We start from the raw sequence: 5,787 nt of genomic DNA on the forward strand, positions 1-5,787 counted from the left end.
AATACAATCTTTTTAAAATAAATAAATAAATAAGCAAGCTCCTGTCTGGCGAACACAGTTCAGGCAGGGCTTGAGAGGTTGAGGGGGAAAAGCGACAGCAAGAATGATGGTTGCCTACACCAGGCTAATAATTACAGTGGGTATGGAGACATATTATGGAGATAAACAGACAGGACCTGGTTATTGACAGAGGATGAGGATGAAGGAAAAGGAGAAGTCAAAAGAGACTTCCAGTTCTTCCCCGAGCACGGGTGGCATGCCTGAGACATGCTCAAGGGTGGTGCAGTGGTTTTTATCAGCTGTATTGTTCACCTCTCCCACCCAGCCAAGACAATGTAGAGCTTTGTAATCTGCGTTGTGCATATGAAAACCATATTTTTCCATTTTGCAAATATAAAAGTGCATCGTTAGGACCCACCATGCTTTCTCAAACCTCACAGAGTAATGCTCCCTCTATGGTTAGGGCCCCATCTCTCTGCCCGACCAAGAATGGCTGGTGGAAAGGAAAGAAAGTGCTGGAAGCTTGGAGGCAGGTTGACCTGGGCTCCAGCCCTAGATTCCTTTCAGATAGCAGTACCATTGGCCAAGTCACTTCCACTTACCTCGGTTTTTATTTCTTTTTCTTAAAATGAGGGTAAATACGTAAGACTGAGTCTGCATCTATACGGGCCAAACGCTATATCACGCTGAGCATTTATTAGTGAACAAACCAGAGGTGGCAGATTGCTGGCTGTCTAGAGTAATAATAAAAATAAACAAGTAACCTAACAGTGATATCATTACATATATGGTGAATGCTACAAAGGAAATAGCAGGATGTGCTGAGAGAGAATAACTAAGTGGGGTGGGTGGGGGGAGCCTGTTGAGAGGGCGGGGCATAGACCCACACACATAGATGTGCCCGGGGAGGTCTCACTGTGGAGGTGGCATTTTAAAAAAAAAAAAGATTTTATTTTTTTATTTGAGGGAGAGAGAGAGAATGAGTGGGGAGAGAGGCAGAGGGAGAAGCAGACTCCCTGCCGAACAGGAAGCCTAATGTGGGGCTCGATCTGGGACTCCGGGATCATGCCCTGAGCAGAAGGTAGATGCTTAACCAACTAAGCCACCCTGGTCCCCCTGGAGGTAACATTTAAGATGAGGCCTGAAGAGTAAGAAGCCGCCAGTGCTCCGACAACTGAAAGGAATGGTGTTCCTGGAAGAAGGATCAGCAGGTGTGAAGACTGAGGGAAAGGAGCCACATGTTTAAGCTGAAGGAGGCTTCAGAGGCAAGCGAGAGAGTAGCATGAGGTGAGGATGACCCACGACAGGAAAGTTAGAGATCATTTCTCCAGTTTTCACAACTACCCAGAAGGTATTAAACCCTCTTTTCTTACACTCGAGGAAAGTAAGGCTGAGACGTTAAACAGTTTGACTGAAGACCTGAAGCCACGGGGTGGTGAGTCTGAGCTCTGGCCCCGGGGGCTGGTGGGCTCTGATGTCCTTCCTGTTCCCCGAGCCCTGCTGCCTCACGAGCACCAACGATATACAGTCTGGACCACGGGGAGTTGTTGCTGTAATGGACAAGACCACGTGCTGGAGGGCTGGCTCCCCAAAGGAATGTGTTCTTTGAGTTGTGCAAAGAAACGCACATGTAGAGCCCTCCTTGGTGTCAGGGGCTTATCTAGTGGGAAGAGATGAGGTCGGCGGTCCACAAAGGACCTCTGGCTTAAGAGAAGGAGAACTAGAAAAGGATCCTTGAGAAATGCAGGGTGAGCGGGACTGCCAAGGGCTATCATTTCTCACTTGGGAACGCTCCAGTACGAGAGATGACTGACTTCATTCCCCTGGCACCGGGGACAAAACCCACACGTCGATTATTGAGCATACTGTAAAGTAGAGACAAATTATTGTCACGTTGACTCCAACTGTATAAAACCTCTCATTTAGTCTACAATTGAGGATGTGGCTTGACGTCTCTCCTCGTCTGGCAGCACACCGGCTCTGAGGGGAGGGATGTGTGGGGCCCGGGTTGCTCCCCCAGTCCGACAGACGGAGGTGGTGGGCACCAAAGGACACGTGCTGTGTTTGGACAGCACAGACACGGCCCGTTTGAATCCGGCTTCATTTGGTTCCTTGGAGGGAGCGCCTCCTGATTTGGTGACCTTGGGAAATCTGTTGTGAGACCTGAAACAGAAAGAAACATGCACACACTGAAACTCAATAATTTCCCCCAAAAAGGGGTAGGTTAATAGCGTGCAAAAACAGTAAGAAAAAATACGATGAGTGACGTCATTGTGGTGAGCGCCTTGGTTTATAATACTGGTTCCCTGAGTATGCCTGATCAATTAAGTCCAAATGGGGCACCGAAAACCAGTTCCTTCCCCAGAGCCTTATCGTATTAACATCGTGATAAAGCGCGTGCTGTCACCAGGAAGGAGAAATGTGTGCCCTTGAAGTGCATTTCCAAACATCTCAAAAAATGCCCTCTTAATAGGGAGAATTTATTTCTCAAACAGAAAATCAAATATGCCTTTGCAGGAACTCATTTTCTTTTCCTCTAATGACATGTAATCATTCTGCCTGTATTTTGCCACGTTTCTCTTCCGCGGGTTTTCATGATGCCAGTTTTAAAATATCTATTGTTCCTTCAGCTCACCAAAATAGAAACATGTTACTGCTAGTACAAGCCCCTTTGTAAGACATTACATGTGCAATAATTTACATTTCTGCTAATAGAATATAAATTTATATAAAGAAATACTTTTAAAAGCCCTCCATATCACTCACCCTGCATGGTTCTACGGGCCCTTAGTTCTATAGTGGGTGTAACTAACTTCCTGGGCATCTGTCCACAGAGGCGATGTCTCTCATGATAGCAGTAAAGGGATAAGTCGGACGACAAATCAGCCAGTATCTTGTGGCATCAAGTCTACGGTTTCCTTACGACCTGAAAAAGTCTGCTTTGGTCACCCATCAGATTGACAGGGACTTCTCCAAATAGAGATGGCAATTGAACATGTCGTTCTAAGAGTTACTAGGATAATGAAAAGAGGAAATGCAAGAAATCGTTTTGTAAAACAAAGTAAACGATCCAGGTGCTTCTATCTTTCTGTGAGAGGCTGTTTGCTTGTCCCTAGTTCCCTGATGTCATGAGGAACACGGGACACGAGCCTGAACAGGAGGCAGGAGTGCGGGAGGGAGCCTTGGTGCCCTGGCCTTTCCAAAGGAAGATGAAAGCCAGCTCTGCTCCCGACTCGTCAGGATCCCAGCCGACATCACCCAGGGGGGAAGAAGATGGCCAAGTCACTTTGAGAGCTTCAACATGTATCTGTGATTTACACTAAGATGTAAGATTCATGAAGATAAGGACTTTATCATATTCACATATCATATTATATCCAAATTCATGTCCTATTCAGTACTAGAGTGTACTTAGCGCTCGGTAAACACTAAAATATTTAATGATAGGAGGAAGGAAAGAAAGAAAGAAAGAAAGAAAGAAAGAAAGAAAGAAAGAAAGAAAGAAAGAGAAAGAAAGAAAGAAAGAAGAAAGGAAACTCTCTTTCTGCAGGGAGAAATCTAGCAGGAAATTCCGATTTCCTGGGTTGACACGTGTAATCACTACTGTTGCTTGAGTGACGTTTGCTGATACAATATACAAAGGGAAGTCAAGAGGTTAGGGTATTTATTACCGATGCCAGTTTCGGCTTAGAGCCAGGGGTTGGGAGGACTTAAACTTTAAGGATGGTCTGACATGAAGGCATAGGTCTCCTCTACTCTGTGTTCAGAGAGAACAAAGGCCATAGCTTGGAGGAGGGGGCCTTAGGCGGATGACCCCACAGAGCCTGCTCTGAAGGAGCTCACACGCTACGGCTTGTGCATAAGGCATTGCAACCCAGCTATAAAGGGGGAAGAACTCTAAGAGAGATTCCCATAGAAAGGGCTGTGGGCTAACAGTCACCCAAAAAGGGGACATCTGAGCCAGCCCTGGAAAGATGACAGTGGTTCGAGTTTAGATACCATACCTTGGCCCTTTCAGAGGCAGTCAGATTGTCAGAGAGACAGACCTCATCTTTCTCCTACCCAGGAGATGGCTGGAGTCATGGGGTAAACAGACAGTACTAGAAACTGCCTCAGAACCCCTGCCTGCTCGAGTTCCTCTATGTTCCCCAGCAGAGCTAGAAATGGTCATTGAATGCCTGAATCAGAGCACAGCCTCTGTCAACATTTTACCCCTTTACAGCAAAGAACCCCCAAACCTCACCATCTTCTTGGTTTGTGTTCGAGAGCAGACATCAATGGCTGGGATGGGAAGAGGCACAGAAAAGAAGCAGTCGAACTCATCCCAGTATCTCGGCCAGCATCTTATGAGATCAAGTCTACTGTTTCCTTATGACCTGAAAAGTTCTGTGTTTTAATCACACACCAGATTGACAGGTGCCAAATAGGGGTGGCGATTTGATACATAGTGCTCAGGGTCACTGGGGTAATAAAAACAGGAGATACAAGACTGCTTTGTAAAATGAAGTAAGTCAATTTGTCACCATCAAAGATCTGATAAGTTTGTTTTTTTTTTTTAAGATTCTATTTATTTATTTGACAAACAGACAGCAAGAGAGGGAACACAAGCAGGGGGAGTGGGAAAGGGAGAAACAGGCTCCCCGCGGAGCAGGGGCTCCATCCCAGGACCCTGGGATCACGCCCTGAGCTGAAGGCAGACGCTTAATGACTGAACCACCCAGGCGCCCCAGATCTGAAAAGTTCTGGTATGCTCATGACCGTTTGGATTGCACACCATCTTTTTTTTTTTTAAATGATTTTTTTATTATATTGTGTTAGTCACCATACAGTACATCCCCGGTTTCCGATGTAAAGTTCGATGCTTCATTAGTTGCGTATAACACCCAGTGGATTGCACACCATTTTAATGGAAAAATATGTTGCATTTGTGTTCTCAGGCTCCTAAGATTTTAAACCTTAAGCACACTGTGTAGGGAAGCAATAAATGGGGGAATGGAAAGTGGGTTTTGCTTCTGAGAAGGATGATGCGATGAGTCACTATTTAAATGAATCCGCAGAGCTTTGCAAAGTCTTAAAATGGACCATTTAATTGCAAATACAGAGTCCTTCACGTTAGAGTGTCTGGAAGAAGAGAGTCTCTGTGAAGGGATGGGAGGGAAACCCTGCCATGTGACACTAGGATGAGAGCAAGAGCTCAAGATGTGAGGAGGAAATCAGTGTATTGAATTCTGAAATAAATTGCAGCCGTCAGGAGCTCTTCGCTATGCCCAGGGAATGACGTGTCAGGCAGAAAGGTTCTGTATGTGCTTTCCTGAGAATGGTGGGTGGATTCTTTTCACTTTTAGGAAAATATCTTGACCAAAAGAATGTCCTAAATGCAAAATCAATAGGAATGGATCATCCTAAGTCTCTTGCTTCTTTTTATTTTTTCTCCTACTGGGGTCGGTTTTCTCCAGTGTTTGAGGACCTGCTTCAGGTAAATTAAATATGGTGTGAGTTTAAGGCTGTGATTCTCAACCAGGGTGATTTTGCGCCACCCCACCACTCCCTCAGGGCACACCTGGCAATGTCTGGAGACATTTCTGGTTGTCACGAGTGAGAGGTGTTACTAGCACTGAGGGATTGGAGCCAATATCCTGCCAAACACCCTACAAAGCACAGGACTGTCCCCCCAGCAAAGAGTTTCCAGCCCCAAGTGACATGAGTACTGAGGTTGAGAAACCCTTGTTCAAGGTCAATTCTTTTTGTGTTTTCAAAATTGTCCAGGTAAGTCATATTTGTAATGAC

The sequence above is a fragment of the Ursus arctos genome, unplaced genomic scaffold, assembly GCF_023065955.2.
Source record: "Ursus arctos isolate Adak ecotype North America unplaced genomic scaffold, UrsArc2.0 scaffold_30, whole genome shotgun sequence".
NCBI lineage: Eukaryota > Metazoa > Chordata > Mammalia > Carnivora > Ursidae > Ursus > Ursus arctos.